Source organism: Diabrotica undecimpunctata, chromosome 2 (assembly GCF_040954645.1).
Source record: "Diabrotica undecimpunctata isolate CICGRU chromosome 2, icDiaUnde3, whole genome shotgun sequence".
NCBI lineage: Eukaryota > Metazoa > Arthropoda > Insecta > Coleoptera > Chrysomelidae > Diabrotica > Diabrotica undecimpunctata.
Window position 1 is genome coordinate 163,113,188 of NC_092804.1, and position 18,763 is coordinate 163,131,950.

Consider the following 18,763-nt stretch of genomic DNA (forward strand, 5'->3'; position numbering starts at 1 on the left):
GTTATAAATATAGTGGATAGATCAGCTAAGTCATATACAGGTGTGTAAAGTATAGACGCGACGCAGTGAAATGTTGAAGATGTTTTGCAGTTTTATATTTACAGATAAATTATTCGAATTATGTATTTTAAATTTAGTAACGAATAATCTGTCCCGTAAGATGCTGGAACTGTCGAAAATTACTAGGCAATAACTAAAATTATAGTGCAGCTGTTGCAACTTATTTTAGTCTTATATTTTGGCTAAATTGATAGTTAATATTGATAAATGAATAGATTCCTTTACTTTAGAATATATAATGGACTGTACTTAATTAATTTTAGCTGTTTAAACAAGAATCTGCTGTTTCTGTCTAGAATATCAACTTATTGCACATTTACTGCGCAGTAAATATATACTGGTATACATACCTTATCCGGCATACAGTAGCTTTCACTATATAGTTATAACTATTAAGCAATAGATTAAATTTTACATAATTGATATGCAATACTTAATCACAGTTCAATAAAAACTTAGTAACCTGTATATTATCTAACCAAAAATCCTTTGTATGATGACAAATGTAGGTGGAATCCCATCTATACCAAAATTTTTAATGTTTAGAACTTTTAACGTTGAATGGTTTAAACTATAGGTACTTTAGAAACTCTACCTGTCATAGTATAGCCCCTGCGTTTATTTTTCTGATAAAACGTAATGTTCCTGTTTATTCCAGCTTTAGCCATAGTAATTTTTGAAGATCTGGACTGCATCTTCTTCTTCTTTAGGTGCTATCTCCGCTACGGAGGTTGGCAATCATCATAGCTATTTTAATTTTTGAGGCAGTAGCTCTAAATAGTTGTTTCGAGCCGCATCCAAACCATTCTTTCCGGTTCTTATGCCATGAAATTCGTCTTCTTTCGAGGCTTCTTCTGCCATCTATCTTTCCTTGCATTATGAGTCGCAGGATGCCATACTTCTCGCCCCGCATCACATGTCCGAGATACTGGAGCTTTCTTTCTTTAAATGTAAGTTCAACTTCCTTCTCTTTACTTATTCTTCTCAGTACTTCATTGTTCGTAAGACTCTATCTACCCAGACAACCCTCATAATTCTTCTATATGTCCACATTTCAAAGGCGTTAAGTCGTCTCATTGTGTCTAGATTTAACGTCCATGATTTCACTCCATAGTATAGTACACTGTATACGTAATATTTTGTTGGGCGTACTTTAAGAGCTAATGTTAAATCCTTGCCACATAGGACCTTTTTCATTTTCATAAAATTAGAACGTGCTTTTTCGATTCGACTTCGACTTTGATTTCTGCAAAGGAAAGAATTTCTACTTATTTATTACTGTTTAATCAGATCTTTTCATTTTTTATAATTATATAAATTTTAAACAAACCCTAATAATAAATTCCACGGTCACGTTATGATTGCCGAATCGAACATTTGGTATTATTTTGTACATCCCTGGTAGAGGCAACTGCAGCAAATAGTAGTCGCATAACTCAAAACTAAACAGGTGCACGACTACAAACAAGATCACGATACAACATACACACAGTGGAAATGGTTCTAAGCAATAATAGGACTGAGTAACAGGTTGGAAATTTATAGGTCTATAAATTAGTCGTAATTAAGTAATGCTGGCTAATTCCTATTAATTACCACTGCTTCGTTGTTGTGAAGAAAAAACAACAAAAAAATGTAAATCGTCTTAGATGTAATTTAAGATTAGGGCAAAAATGCAAATTGGAACGTTTGAATGTGAACGAGATACATAGGCGCGACTTAATTTATTTTTTATGTTAGAATGGAACAAATGTAGAAGAATTTTTTTTTATGTGGCTTCGGCAGTTTGCCATACAGCCAGTTACATGATCTTTTAATCTCATTAGGCGCAGTAAAAAGTTTTTGAATTATTTGCAATCGAATAGACTAAAATAGATAAATTTAAAGTTGGGAAATCAGTACAATAATTAACAAAAAGAAGAGAAAAAAAAATATATATACATACACATATATATCCATAACATACACAGGAGAACTAGGCCACGGTAAATAGGATTAAATATATAAAGGAGAGAAAACAAAGGTAAAAAGTAAAAACAATTTTTTTTAACTAATTAAAAATATTACATTTGGTCAAAAAATCGATTATGCAAACGTAAATTAATCTATTTTGAGTCGCTAGGGCAGATAAAACGTTAAACGGAGATTTACCGGTAATATGAACTATATTATTGTATAATAAGGTGGATTTCAAATTATATTTGGCACGACCAAAAATTACATGATCTAGGTCATCTTCTACTCCAAATTCCACACAGTTTTTACTCTCGATGTAGAAGAATTACAAATACAAAGAAAAGAACGGATATACAAATTGATGAAAAATTATTATTTTTACATGTAGATGAAGAGATACAAGAACTGAGAAGTTAATTATAATTACAATGTTTTCTATTTGTGTGTTTGTGTTAAATGCGGTAAACAATCAAAATCATGGTGTTATGGTACAATATACCAAAAAACTTATATGTAAAAAGGAATGTATCACAACACCAATATTTTTATTTATTTGTTTGTTTTTATTCCTGCTTGTTATAAATTTGTATGGCCTGATGGTGATGAAAAACTAATAAATATCGAAATTCGTTGCATTACACTATATATAAAATACAACATCAATATTTATACAATATTGTGATTGGTTTTGGTTTGGTTTTTTCCCACTATTCTAAACCCTACTTTTTTACAGCTAAACTTGCGTTTATTCGCAAGTAAATCGGTCAAAGGACAAAACACCGAGTGTTGACTAAAAACAAATTTCATTCATACAAATTAAAGATTGTGCACCAACTTTCAGATGATGACTCCAACCAACACTAAGATTACACAAAAACAATTTGTTTTAGTGACGAAATTACTTTTTTCCTCAACGAAAGTATCAAAACATACAATGTAAAGCATTGGAGTTTTTCGTGATGGTAACTTAACCCTCGAAGTGTATCTCGAGATGTTACAAAACGCAATTGAGCCGTTAATTCTTGAAATTCTGGAAGATAATCCACATAAATTCAGCAACTTGTAAATAACGTTTTAACAAGATGGTTCTCTTACACACTACTCTGGTTACCTACCTAAGGAATATAGTGGTAGATTGATTGGACAACGAGGTTCGATATAATGGCCAGCTCGGTTACCGGTCCTGACACCATAAGAATTTTTCTAAGGTTACTTGAAATCTAAGGTTTACATTACAGCATTTGACAGTATTGACATTTTGAAACAACAACTTGTCGAAGAATGTAGGGTAATTTTCCCCTGAAGGAGTACAAAAAGAGTTTAGCAATGGGATACATTACGAATAGAAAGTTAATGAAGCACATTTTGAAAACTTAATCTAAGAACTGGTTTATTCGCGCTTATTACAGGATGTAGTAACTGCACGATGGGACTATCATGAAGTAAATTATATGAACGGCAATGTCGTTCGTATAATTAATTCTATGGTAGTGCCATTATCCCGTTGGGTCGACGATGCTAACGCGGCGCTACTAACACGACAACATTAGCGCTCGTATCACATAACCCTTAGAGTGTATGGCCTAGTCATGATCTACTACTACATGGTACATGGACCTACTGGTACATGGCCTACTATTTATATATATTTTTATATTATATAATATAACTCCAGTCTTCCAGTTATTGTACAAAACTGTAGTCTTCTTGTAATCACATTCTTTTCACTATGCCCTGTATATATAAAATGTTTTAACAGACCCATGAGTGAACGTTATCCTGTATATGTTTACTCATATTAATCACTGGACGTTATATACTTTGATGATACTCTGTAGTCTTATTTTTCCCATATAGTTTTATTGTATATATAATATTTAATCGTATTATACCTGTTATCACACGGTCCAATAAAAATACGCCACAGTGCTTTTTTGACACGACGCCATGTTCATTTTAATAATTGTCTTCTCTGCCCTTTATCGATACCTCAATTTTGTGTTCGAAGTGAGTTTGTTAAAACAATCTTCTTTAAAAACCCTGTAGTTCCCTAAGAGGTTTGTTTGATTTTTTTTATTAATTTACAAGAATATCAACTTTACCTCGTGTTGTACCATCAAATGATACGAAAGCATTATTGCTCACCTGGACATCTTCCACAATGGCTTGTCATTTTATTTTCACATGGTAACAGACTATGCAATATCGGAAACCAGGCTCATTCTCGGGTTGTTCTTGTACGGGAACCAAGGTAACCAAGCCCGCTCAATATAAGATTATTTCGTCATTATTTTTAAAAGAGTTGATTTTTGTAATAGATTGTCTTTCATATTTAGAAATTGCATAAGAACACTTTTTAGTAGATTTGCAAGCTTCGCCAGTTGCATGAGATTAAAACTTTAGTTTCTTTGAAACATATTGCATTCTCCCAAAGCTTTTTCTTTTCTTAGAATGTTTCCCACAAGCGCAAGGTTATTGATCATTAAACACTCACCTGTATCTGACACGATTATTTTTATTGTCAGATAAAAGTATCAAACGTTGTAAATAACCACTTTCACTTTAAAGTAAATCAAATTGAGCACTAAGATAACCAAAGAAACTGAAATCATCAGTAGCAATAAGGTTACCCATTGTAGCATGCCATTGTTGCCAACTATTAGGATTATCTGGACTTCTAACGTTTTCCCCTGTTTGGAATGGACATGTCAAATTCTTTCCCCGTACAGGGTTTTTTTAAACACTTATATCTTGTGACTGATCGAGTTATTACTCTGTATTGTAATACTCTTAGACAATATGTAATTCTTCTTCTTCTTTAGGTGCCGTCTTCTTAGCGAAGGTTGGCGATGACCTCTGCAAATTCTTCCCTATTTTGGGCTTTCCTTATTAAACTTGTAACTATGTAATTAAAGCTGCAAATTGGTATTAAAAACGAGAAATGTCAAAAATTGGACTTATCAAGATCTTTCCCTGTGGTCTTCAATTTTAAAACAGTTCTAAAATCGTCCAACTAATCCGTTTTTAATCTCATAAACTAATTTATATCGATTATGTATGTTTTTATAAGTAAAAAAATTACAACGTTCTATATTATTTAGTTTTTGTTGTGGAAAATAAAAAAAAAATTCAATTTAAAAAAAGTAGATTGCAAATTTATTAAATCTATTACAAAATCTATTAAATTCATTTTAATGAAATTCAGTGTGCTGTTTTATTATGATTTAAAACATTTTTAGACGAATTCTAAAGGTTTTAAGTGCAATTTCATTGGTTAAAAAATAATGAATAAGAAAATGCTTGTTTCTCACTCTTTTTTAGTATTTATTGCTATTTTTAAGCAAAGGTAATATATTAAAACATTTTAACTAGTCGTATCTTATAGAAAATTGAATTGTCGCTATTATATTTCCTTACGACTTTGCTCCAAAACGAATTATTTTAAAGTTATAAGCAAGAATAGAAGAAAAAAAAAATCGGTATTTTTAGTAATTTTTTGATCAATATTCCCGACGTATTTGAGAGAAAGAATAATTATTATTTGAAGGTATCACCTCACTATTTTTGCAAAAATCGAAATGCCACCTCTCATATCTACCTCAAACAGATCCGTCCTGGTCTAAAAGATATTTACACGTTATAATAAACAATAGCTTGTCTATAGTTAAACAAAAATTTAAGAACTATCGTTTCATAATTAAATATTTTAATATATTCACATACGTCTATTCTCATTACATTAACCAGAAAAAACACTTTTTATTTTTTTATCTACAACTATAGATCACTTTTTAATCAGTCTTGAGTTAATTGCTTTTAGGACCGTAGTTACGACCATGTAATACAACTGAAATGTATCGTTAGCACGTAATGTAGCATTTTATTTATGGTCGTTTACTTTCTTGTATAAAATTATTACTTTATGATAAATACTGGTTAGTGACTTCAAGCACTGGTTATTGCTCTCTTGAACGTCGTTAAACTGTAATTATGTCTACAAATATTTTTCGAAAAAGGAAAAATGTGACTAACAACCATTCTGCAATAGTGAATATTTATACATAATATAAAATTAGTATTTCTTGGGTTTAGGTACACTAAGTAATATTAACGGCAGGTGACCCTTGCCTTTGTCAAAATTCTAAATTATACAATATTGAGAAAAGGTTTTTGTAAAATATATAAAAACTTACCAAAACGTAAAGCGAGAAATCTCATTGGTTACTGTAAATCTTCGCGACGAAGTTTGGCAATAATCATGGCTATTCTGACCTTCGAGGCAGCTGCTCTGAACAATTGCCTTGAGCTGCAACCAAACCACTCTCTCAGATTCTTCAACCAGGAAACGCGTCTTCTTCATACGCTTCTCCTACCCTCTACTTTTCCTTGAATTATGAGTCTCAAGATGTTGTATCTTTCGCCTCTCATCAGAAACTGACTGTCAATATACTGTCAATAAACATCCAAATTTAATATTACGTATCGAACTTAATATATACAAATTTTATATACTGCAGCAAAAGCTTGCTTTCGCTTTGATAAGTTCAGAAGCCAAATATATCGCTTAAAAGTTTAATTCGTCAACCTCCCGTGTACGAATCGGTATCAAAAGAGTGTTATGACGCCGATTTAACATCCATGCTTCATCAGTCACTCTGCTTGATGAAAAATAAAACACGGAAAAGTCAGCGAATGTCTCCTGCTTATTTCTCACTTCAAGTGGTTAGATTACAAAGAAATGCTGATGAAACGACGTCATAACACTCTACTGATACCAATTTATATACGAGAGGTTGATGAATTATGCTTCTAAGTCATATATTTGGCTATTCAGTTTATCAAAGAGATAGCCAGCTTTTGCTAAAATCTGTAAACTTCTACACATTTTGTATAGAACAGAGGACAGAAAAAGATATTACTAAAATTGTCTTCGTTTATGGCCATCAACTTAGATGATACCCTTGTGCTAACTACTTGAAGTAAACAATAAGCAAAAGACAATCGTTGGCCTTTATGTGTTTGATTTTTGTATTAACCCAAGTGGCTGACGAAGTAGGGATGCTGAAATGAGTTTTCGGGTTTAAGCGCGTGTCAGATTTATATTACTAAGACTAGATTTTGACATACTCTATGGAATCTTGATCAGGGCTTCCGGTGTTAATCTTCTGACTTCCCAGATCAGTACACTCTTCATTGTTTACTTCACTACTGCTGCTCCTCAGGCATTAGCATTTAGGTACTCCCATAATTTATTTGTAGGTCCAAATTAATGTTGAAATTTTATTTTTAACATTATTAGCTTTACAAACGTTAAATGGGCAAAGTGTGCTAAGACCTACCTAAGTACTCACGTAAACAAAAAAAGTTACAAAGCTGACTGTGGAAACTGAATGAAAGTTGGCTAATAGAATGTTAACAATATAATCCAAGCAATGTACAGACTATAAGCGGTTAAATCACTGTATTTTTAATCATTCTGGAAATAACAATCCCAGCCAATATAATGGTGTTGGTAATATACTAGACCCCAGAAAAGCTCGCTCGGTCATTAACTTCTTTGGTACAGAAGAATATATAGGCTACATATAAAAAAAATATCATAAATCATTGGTGATACTACAATATACTAGATTGAATGCACAAATAAAGATATTTTTAAAATACACAAGTATAAAGAATCTCAGTATCTTGTTAGAACAACAACAAGAAATGCCAAAGAAGCATTGAATGATGTATGGAACATTGATCCATTGGAGCAAAAATTAGATTTTGTGAAACTTACAAGCAACAAAAACACGAACAATCTTAGCTAATCTGTGTAACACTATCTATAATAGTAAATATATTGCTCAATATTGGCTAAAAGCTACATTCTTCACTATTTTTAAAAAACCATGTGTAAAAAGATGTGAAGAGTTTTAAAAGATCTATATAAATGAATTCGTAAAAAATAAGTGCAAGATTTGAGTAAATTGCAAATAGGTTTTTCAGATGTATTGTGAACTAAAAAGACTTTATTTCTACAATAAATGTTATTACAGATGTGTAAAGGTAGTAAAAATAAGTTTATCTATGTTTCGCAGATTATATGATATTTCGCAATTTGAATATGCAAGACATATGAGCATGTTGGCCTGGAAAGCAAAGGTTTGGACTGCCAAGATCTAAAATTGTTCAGTTCAACGAACAGTAAATACCTATAGTACAACTAAAAAATGGCAAAACAAAAATTGTCTCAATATAACAAACGTGGAGACAGACCATGTTGTGTACTGAGCTCCAGTTTTCAAACCTATTCGTTAACATATTATTCCAAAATGCAGTAAGAGCCACAGAAGATGGCATAAATGTAAATGAAATATTAATAAATATTTTAAAATGCTTGGATGACTCTGTTTAAGTTATATACAGTTCAAAGGGGTTGCAATGTTTACTTAAAAGAATATCAGCGAGGAAGATCTATTGGACAATAAACACTAAAAAAAAACAAAGATATGGATGGTAAATCGGAATCTAAATCAACCATTACAGAAATAACTATAGTTTTCGATATCGATAAGAATCTTACTCCTGAGTTAAAATTAGAGGTAAAAAATACGTATCTTCCTAAGCGATAGTTGCCCCTAATCCAAATAAGGTATAATTTTGTAGACTGCTACATATATTCCACACTTTTGGAAAAGCTTGAAGCGTAATGACTAAAAGTTAATAACCTAAAAAGACTTGTTGACTTAGATAATGTCAAATAAACATGAAGAATAACTCAAGACATTTTAGATAAAGACCGTAAGAAAGATGTATGGTCCGGTACAAGGTGACGATTGTACATAAGTAAAAAAGAACAAAGTAAATAGTGCACAACATAAAGAAAATGAATAAATATTAGAGGCTGTCATGACTGGAACATGTTTAGAACTTAAACGACATCAAAGCAACTAGAAAAGTGCTTCGACCAATGGACAAACAAAAATAGGAAAATTTGAAGGATAATTTCAAAATCATGAGTATAAGAGTATGCAAGAGAAAGACATAAGAGAGATCTAAATGAAAGAAAATATTAAAATAGACAAAGACCCAATTCGGATTATAAAGCCAAAAGAAGAGGAAAAATGTGGCTTAATAGTATCCTTGAACGCGTATTTAAAATATGTTGAAACAAAATGTTTTGTGAAAATAAAATAAATACGTTTATAATAATCTCCTTTGTTATTACGCCTGTAATTTAATCTATTCTAAAAATAATTTTATTTTCTATTTATTATTTTCGAATGATTAAGTGTCGAGTTTATTATAAAACCTTGGCTTCAAAACTTGATTGACACGCGACACGGACTTGTTGACCTGATTTCCTACATTTTTCCTTTAGTAACGTCTTCCTTCTTTCATAACAAGCATTTTCTCCATGGCTAGTAAACAAGTCTGGCATACAATACTACCTCGTTTGCTTAGTTTTATATTTCCTTGGAAAAAAATAAAAATAACGACCCCAAAAATATGGCAATCGCTTAACGAATATCAGTGACACGAGGTTTTATTTTCTTGAATTTTTTTACAGTCTTTTGTTGAGAATCCATTATGTATTACTCCTATTAATTACTTTGTATTACCAAAAAATATAAACGCTGGCCTAGAATTCTTTGATATATTAATAAAAGGCATGTCGATATAGACTAGGGAACTAACGATTTTCCCATGACACTCGTTGATACAGATATCTAACAAGTGATTTTCATCAATTTGGTGCTAACGAAGTAGACGATTGGTAAATTATATAGAAAAGTGGCAACTTTACTAAAAAAGTAAAAAATTCTTTAAAAATAAGATTTGTAAAGTTATTTTTGTTATTATGTAGCTTAATTATTGCAAAAATGTATTTAAAAGTTTTTTTTTGAAAATTTCTAAAAATTATAATTCATAAGTTTTATTTAATAGTTATTGCAGAATTGAATTTATTGTTTTTCTCAAAAAGCTTTTATCTACAGTACTATTACGCATAAAAGCACCAAATTTAAGAAAACGGCTACGTCACATTCCATTTGGCCCTTTAGGTCACGTAGTCGAAAAATCCGCCCCGTTAGAAAGAGATGCAGGGACTGCTTTGCGTCAGTTTTCTCTGTCGTACTGGGGGAACGTGCCTGTATTGCAACAATCAGTATATTTGAAGAGCATTCACGTAAAAGTTGAAGTCCAATTTAATCAATTTTGAGAAACAAGTTCTTTTGTTATTGTCTCTTTGAAACAAATGAATTTCCTATGCGGATAAATACCTTTAAAATGTTCATTTTTTACTTAGCTCATATAACAATTAACGGTAAATTAAATGCTATAACTGCTACAATTAAGCAGACAAAATATAACATTCTGGTTAGATAACTGTAGGTCTCAAAACAAAAACTGGGCACTTCTTTCCTTTTTAATATATATTGTAAATAGTCCTGAAGTTCAGTTACAAAATCTGACGCTAAAATTTTTCGAACCTGAACACACTTTTATGGCAGCTGATAGTTTTCTTTTTAACACAGTAAAAGTTAGAAAAACATCATACCTAGGCCACATACTGAGAAATAATAAGTACCAATATGCCCAACTTATAGTGAAAGGAAAAATCGAGGGAAAGAGAGGCCTAGGAAGGAAAAGACTATCGTGGCTCAGAAACATCCGACAATGGACAGGGCTAAATTTTGAACAGCTAATAAGAACAGCTGAAGATAGAGAAGATTTTAAAATTGTAGTAGCCAACCTCCATTGAGGAGAGGGCACTTTAAGAAGAAGAAGATAGTTTTCGCCATCAGGTAGAAAAGGCACTAACAAAAATGGGTAAAGGATTAGACTTTGATGACTTTATGTCTTGTGTACAGAATTTAAATTCTGGAAAAGTGCAGATATTACCTATGCAAACAGAACATTTTTATGCTTGGAAAGATCATAGCTCAACACATAAAATTAATTACTTGTCACCAAGGCCGTATTTACGAGATGTAATTCTTATTTCTTGTTCAAAAGGAAGTAAAAAATTTAAATTATACAAAATAAGTTTTTCAGACGATTTTAAAAATCTTAATTTCCTAATGGCAAAATCTTACAAAGCAGACATACCCAAACCCAACATGCATAATAAGGCTCGAGGGATTGACATAAAGAGCAAACAAACATTGCTAAATAAGCTCCGCCCAATATTACCCAAGAATAGGATTATGTTTTGGGAAAATATGCCAGTGTTAGAATCCGTTGTTGAGGATAATTTGTAATTGTATTTAATTTTTTTCAACATTTTTTTAATGTAATTAATTTTGTGGAAATATAAAATATGTAATAGTTTTTTCTTTTTTTAATAAACTTATTTAATAAGTAACTGCAGTTAGTAAAATTTTAATTGTCATTCATATTTAAACTAAAAAAGTCCTATCTGAAAAATTAATAATTCTAAATAACCTATACATTATTAATACTTAGTTAAAAAGTCCTATCTATCAAATGTCAAACTTGGGGTAGTTTTTGTTAGTAGCAGGTAAATGAAAGAAGGGCACAAGAAGCAGAGGACGACCACGAATGAGATGGATTGATGATGTGGAAGAAGACCTACAGATTCTAGGGGTTAGAAGATGGAGGGAAGTTGCCAGGAATCGACAGGAGTGGCGACTTCTTTGTGAGCAGGCCAAGATCCATAACGGATTGTCGAGCCCCTTATGATGATGAAATGAAAATAAACTTTAATCCTAATTAACTACTTACGTGAAAAAAAACTGTCTGCTTTTTAAAATGAGAATGGCACGGTATTAACTTCAAATATTGTTTTTTCTCAAAAGTCTAATATTTTCAATTAGGACGTTTTTACTTAGCAGGGCAGTACACAACACACAAATATAATTTGCCTGCCAGAACGAAAACGCTCATGTTATTTTTCTGTTTTATGTGAACCACAAAATTTCGTGCGCTATCGCTATCTTACACCAAATACGAACCCAAAACTAATAACTGTAAATACTGTAGTGATGTATTTCTTCTTAATGACAAAGGTTTAGCCACTTGGTAACAGGGGGCATACACCGCAAAAACAATAAAATTATACTACAGTGATCCCCAAAGTGTACTTATCATGCTGGAGATATTAGAGCAAACTTATCGAGTTTTGTTTGAACTTACCTATATAAGTGCCATATTATGGAAATATTTACTTTTGCTGGATCGTGAACACTTTCGTATTTATTTTGCATGGTATTTATCAACTTTAGCACGAGTTTTGATGAAAATATCGATAGATGTTTGCTGTTAAATGCCGAATCTATACCTAACTCAAAAATTACAAATTTGGACTTATCCACATTTGTGTGAATGCACTTTATTTGTATTATACAGTTTATCGTTGCAACGTCTATCACATAATTTTATGAATCACAGTTTACTTTGTTGGGTAAGAATGAAGCTGTTGCTCGGCTGAAGCTAAAATTGTTGTGGTATCTTTCATCTTTTAATCAAGTTCCTGTATATCTAGACTCGCTGACTCTATCTAGTATTTTATTGGTAATGCACTTTTTTTACATTGCCAATCTCGACTAAAAGCATGATCTTTGTAGAGAACTTTGATATCTGTAGCTTGACTTTAATTAAGTCCACTAAACAAAAATATTTTACTGTGAAAAATTAGACATACTTTCTAATTATCCCATATTTTTAGCCAACTTTACATGTTTTACTTCGCTGCTGCTGATGAGTGAAATTTCCGTTTAAAATTTAAATACTTAATTTATTGGTGGTGGCAGGAAACATCTATCGGCCGTTTGTTTTTGTCAGTTTGCTTTTGTATACATGCACATACAATCAAAAATTTATAATATTAATACAAAAAGTAATTGAAAATTGATGATTAAATTTTGATGGAATATCAAAAATAATGAAATAAAGGAGAGAGTGAACGATAAAAGGTATTGAAAGCAGGTGATTTATCATCCTCCTCAAAGGATTTTTATCGCTTTATTGATTACGTGTATTTTCTTTCGGTAAAAGATTTTAGGTCCCGCGTAATTTGTCATTTGGTATAATCTGTATAAAAAACTATGAATTGGAGAAAAATTTTCAATCTGGATCATTTAGAATTTTAAACATAAGTATTTAAAAAATATATTTTTATGATTTTAAGAATAGCAAAAAGTTTTTTTTATATATAACATAACACTAATAGTTTAATGTAGATTTCTTAAAATATCATTTAATCTAGAAATATTCTTCTAATTAAATGATGTATTTTTAATTGCACGAACTAAAATAGTCTAGTTGTTAAGTATATTGTATAATATACTCTCGCGATCATAAAATCCGGATCATCTTGAAAATTTCAAGTTTCTTCAATATTTTTGCCTCTGGTGCAGTAATAACCTTTTTTTTGGCTAATTTATTTTTTATTTGTCATTAATGTTTGTTTTAAAAGAAAAAAAAATGGTTTTTTTATTGTTTTTATTGAAAAAACAGAAAACAAATCAAATTGTTGATAAAACAGACATACGAAAAAATATGGACAATACAGAACGTGGTAAAAAATCAGTGAAATTTCAATGACCAATATCGTGTATTGCCTCCCCTTGCTCTAATAACCTCTTGCAGACGACGGGACATACTCTCAATTTTTTTCCGGATTACATGTTGTGGTATGTTATTCCACTCACTCACTAACAGATCCTTAAGCTCCTGTGCGTTGTTAGGAGGAGGTGTATGGGTTTGAATACGTTTTTCCAAATCGTCCCAGAGATGTTCGATGGGATTCAGGTCCGGAGACCTAGCTGGCCAGGCTACCCTCGTAATTCCAACTTCGTCCAAGCATTACATACTGATCCTGGCAACGTGCGATTGCACGTTGTTCTGCATAAAAACGGCGTTTTCTCCAAGACCTGCCATGTTGGGCATAACATGTTCTTCCGGAATCTCCGTAATGTACCTTCGTGCAGTTAGGGACCCATTTTCGATGGAGGGTAATTATGTGTGGAAGTCGGAAGATATACCTCCCCAAGCCATGACCGAGCCTCCACCAAATGGCATTCTTGGAGCAATGCAAGCTTGTGAAAATCGTTCACCGGTTCTCCTCCAAACTCTTACACGTCCATCGGATCCAGTTAGGCAGAAACGGGATTCATCTGAGAATAACACTTTGCTACAATCGTTAATTCCCCAACGCGCGTATTGTCGAGCAAAAGCTAGTCGAGCAACTCGAGGCACCCGGCGAAGTGGCGGTCCTCTAGCCATTACCCGAGAAGATAGTCAAGAAGAACGAAGTCTTCTTCTGACTGTTGCAACACTAAAATTGCGATTTCGTACTTCCTCTAGACGATTTTGATGCATAACCGCTGTTGAGGTCCGGTTTAGTAAAGACTGAAACACAAGAAAACGGTCATCTAGTGCCGTGGTCGTTGTTCTTCGTCCAGAGCCAGGTCGCCTGGTTAGCAAACTTGCCTCCTGAAAGCGTTAAAGCACTCGTTGAACCGTAGAAAGGCTTACGCCAACAGTTCTTGCGACTTGCCGTTGAGTGTGACCGTCTTCCACAAGTGCAACAATTTGTGCCGTTTCAACAGTCAAAGGCATTTTTGTCAAAAAATAAACACTAATAATGGCACTAATAAACACTAATGGTGGCAACAATAAACGTTTGTTTGTTGCATTTGAACAGAAAGTCAAAGCACAAACGAGACATTTAAAACAAGCGGAGTTACAGGTAGCGTTCATTTTGGGAAGTGTGCACTTTACCCCGAAATTGGCACTATTGGAATTCTTTGTTACAAAGGAAACCGCAACAATTCTGAGAAACATGCATTAGTTTGTATTTGTGTTATTATTATTTACGATAAAGCTCGTTAAAAATGAAATATCGGTGATTTTCAAGGTGACCCGGGTTTTATGATCGCGAGTGTATTACGTGCATAAGATCATAAAAGGGCGGAAAAAATAATGAGCCTCCTATACCAAAAACATTTTTTTGAATTTTTTTTCTGAAGAATATGTTTTAAAACAAAATTTATCTCTCTCTAATCATGAATCCCTGGGGGGAGTGTGGTGGTCATCATGATGTCATGTAGAGTCCGTCTCCAAAGATCTCTGTCTGGTCATTTCTTTTAACTCAAGAATGGGTATTTTGCATATGCCTGTAAATTGATTGATCCATCTTGTTGTGGATTTTTCTCGTGATCTCGTAAATGGACTTTAATTATTCAAATATTACTCGATATCATTTTCACAATGTTTAAATTATACACGGTGAAACTATAATGTTAAGAAGTTAAGAAAAATGTGAGATTACAAATTAAGAGATTAATTTGTGATTGAACAGCCGTTTTCGACATCAATTTAGTCTTCTTATATTTCCCTTACACTTTTCATTTCCTGAAAGTATTTGCAGTCAATGTGTTCTAAATATTTACAGAATTTATAGTTTTCATGATTTCTATGATGAGGAATTTGCTAAATCAATAGAAAAAAAACATTAATATTTTTTATAATTTTAAATTATACCTTTAAATAGAGAAACTCTTTATTTTACATATCCACTTCTGAACAAAGAAAAAACACGATTTCCACTTTTACATCATGTAATGTAAAAGAAATTTGATTGGTTCTTTCAAAAAGAAAAGTCAGTATACTATTTTTTTCCTAAATAGCAACCTTAAAATAACATCTATAACATATAAATTCTTTATATTAAGTTGTTACATTTTACGGAAAAAGTTATATCCGCGATTTAGGAAACGAGTCATACTCTCCACCCACGAAGACATTTGCTATATTGCCGTGTCACGCTCTTCCAATTTTACCCCCATCTTGCAGGTTACATCAAGGAATCTTTACCCATTGTTTCGTCAAAATCCCCTTCTGGTTCTAACAAAAGCCTTCTAGGCCAAGAAATCGGACAACAATAGTCCAATAGTAAAATATTCCAATATAACCCTTGTACACAGCCAGTTCCCTCTTACTTCTCCGTGTACGTCTACTCTTTCTAAAAGTTAATGTGACACGTCAAACCTAAGTCGGTATGTCAGTTATGTCTTTGTGTTCTTATGCTGCGTCACATTCTCACAGCCATCCCTGTTCCAATTAAATTTAAGAGAGTTAGCCACTGATTGGCCCTACAATTCCACCAAAAATAAGAGTATTAGTAATGAATTTCATATACAGTTTTTTATTAAAATAATTATTATTGATTAAAAATTTAGTATATTAATAAATAGTTTTGAAACTGAAAATAGCTGTGAATAAACTAAAATATTTTCTTCCTCGCCTTCTTAATTTTTTTTAATATTTAAATATTCGAGATGTTCTGAATAGTCTACCCAGTTTTATGACTTCCACGATGAAAAGTGACATAAGTAAAACTCATTTTAAAGCCAAGTAAAAAAGTTGGAAAATATACCAGAATAATTTCATCACATTAATTCTAAACAAGGATCAAACATGTAGCACATCTGAAAATTACAAAGACTGTTAAGAAGTGACAAAAAACCACTTCCACCATTATACGGAGAAAACGGAATAGTCTTACTTAATAGCAGAAGTTATAAGGAATACTCTCAAGAGAGAGTGCACACTTAACTTTCACAAGTTTCCGCAAAACTACAGGCCAATAAGCTTACTTCCGGCAATCAGCAAAATTGTGGAAAGAGTCATCCTCAGCCGACTCTAAGACAAAACAGACAGTCTTGAAATAATTCTAGAAGCACAGTTTAGCTTTAGAGCTGACCACTCCAGCGAGCTATAAGTACTTAGATTAACAGAGTACATATCAATTGGATTCAATGACAAGCTATAGGAAGGAGCAGCCTTCCTGGACGTAAGCAAAGCCTTCTATAGAGCCTGGCATAAAGGGCTGATACCCAAAAAGAGGATATGTTTACAGCGGGGCAATGGCGAGACTAAACTCTTCTTACTTAAGTAATAGAAGCTTCAGAGATCGAATAAGATAAGTTCTGTCCGAGCACGGAACCCCGGAGGCTAAAGTGAAACAGAAAGCGGTCCTGTCACCAGTGCTGTAGTCAATATTTATGACAGAAGGTAAAAGAAATAATAAGTTAGACTTACTCACAATCAATTTAATTTAACTAATCGGACGACCGGTTTCGCTTTCTATAATATGCAAAGCATCTTCAGGTCACGATACAAAGTTAAAATGCTGAAAATAATAATCCCATATTAGGGTGTTGTCTAATAAAGATAAAACATAGGTAGATGATATAAATTATATAAATTACAGTAATTATGCCAATATTACATGTCTGTGGTTTTACCAATGAATAAAATGTTTAAGCAGACAAGGTAAGACCTACAAATTGGTAACATAGTCTATTAAACTGTAATGAATTAATAAATAAACAAATAAATAAACATTACTTACATGCCGGTACTCTATTAATTGATGGTTGAAAGAACATGGTTCATGTGGACCATGTTTATGGACCATGTTCTTTCAACCATCAATTAATAGAGTACCGGCATGTAAGTAATGTTTATTTATTTGTTTATTTATTAATTCATTACAGTTTAATAGACTATGTTGACAATTTGTGGGTCTTACCTTGTCTGCTTAAACATTTTATTCATTTATAAAACCACAGACATGTAATATTGGCATAATTACTGTAATTTATATAATTTATATGATCTACCTATGTTTTATCTTTATTAGACAACACCCTAATATGGGATTATTATTTTCAGCATTTTAACTTTGTATCGTGACCTGAAGATGCTTTGCATATTATAGAAAGCGAAACCGGTCGTCCGATTAGTTAAATTAAATTGATTGTGAGTAAGTCTAACTTATTATTTCTTTTACCTTTTGAAATGGACTCACACAAGCAACACATTCATAATTTATGACAGACTTTTCCAGAACACCAGGAATCCTTTAAGATTTTATGCCGACGACATTGCGTTGCACGAAATTGAGGTGAGAAATATCAGATGGAACATTGCCGTAAACTCCGACAAAATGCAAGCGATGCTATTCAAAAAGAGATTACAGCAGCCAGAGGAACAACTTACTGTACAGAACAATCCCATCGAGTGGAAAAGTGGGAAAAAATACCTGGTAGTCGTTATGAATAAAGGACTAACATTCAAAACGCACGTAGACGTCACAGTGAAAAAAGTCAACATGGCTAATGCATCCATCAGAGGACTCACAGACAAAAGAAGTAAACTGAGGATTAAAACTAAAATCAGACTAATAAACAGTATCATCCTATCGATACTAAGATATGCATCTCTCGCATGGGGACACATCTGTAAATCCACAAAGAAGGGGCTTCACGCAGTTCACAACAACTATCTAAGAGAATCCGTCAACGTCCCAAGATAGGCAGTAGAACGCTTTATATTCAAAGAATTAATATCATTAAATGATACATATGCACATGATACATACATACAATAAAAACTATACAATATGTTTTGGAACTGTTTTTACTGTAAAATTAAAATAAAGTAAGTAATCATAATAATAATGTTTTATGCTCATAAACTAAAATAAATACCTAATGTATAAAAATAGATACTCAAAAATTACATGAACTAATCAAACTTTTTCTTTCATGTTATCTATTTATAAGGTATTATTAATTTAATATATATTTTTAATTTTGTGTTTCACTTAAAAAATTATATCAAATTCAAACTTATGGGTCGCCAAAAGAGGTTAAAATTAAATATGGTTTCACACATATTTGATTGTTAACTAGATAGTAAAATTTCACATTCTTATTATCCTAGAATA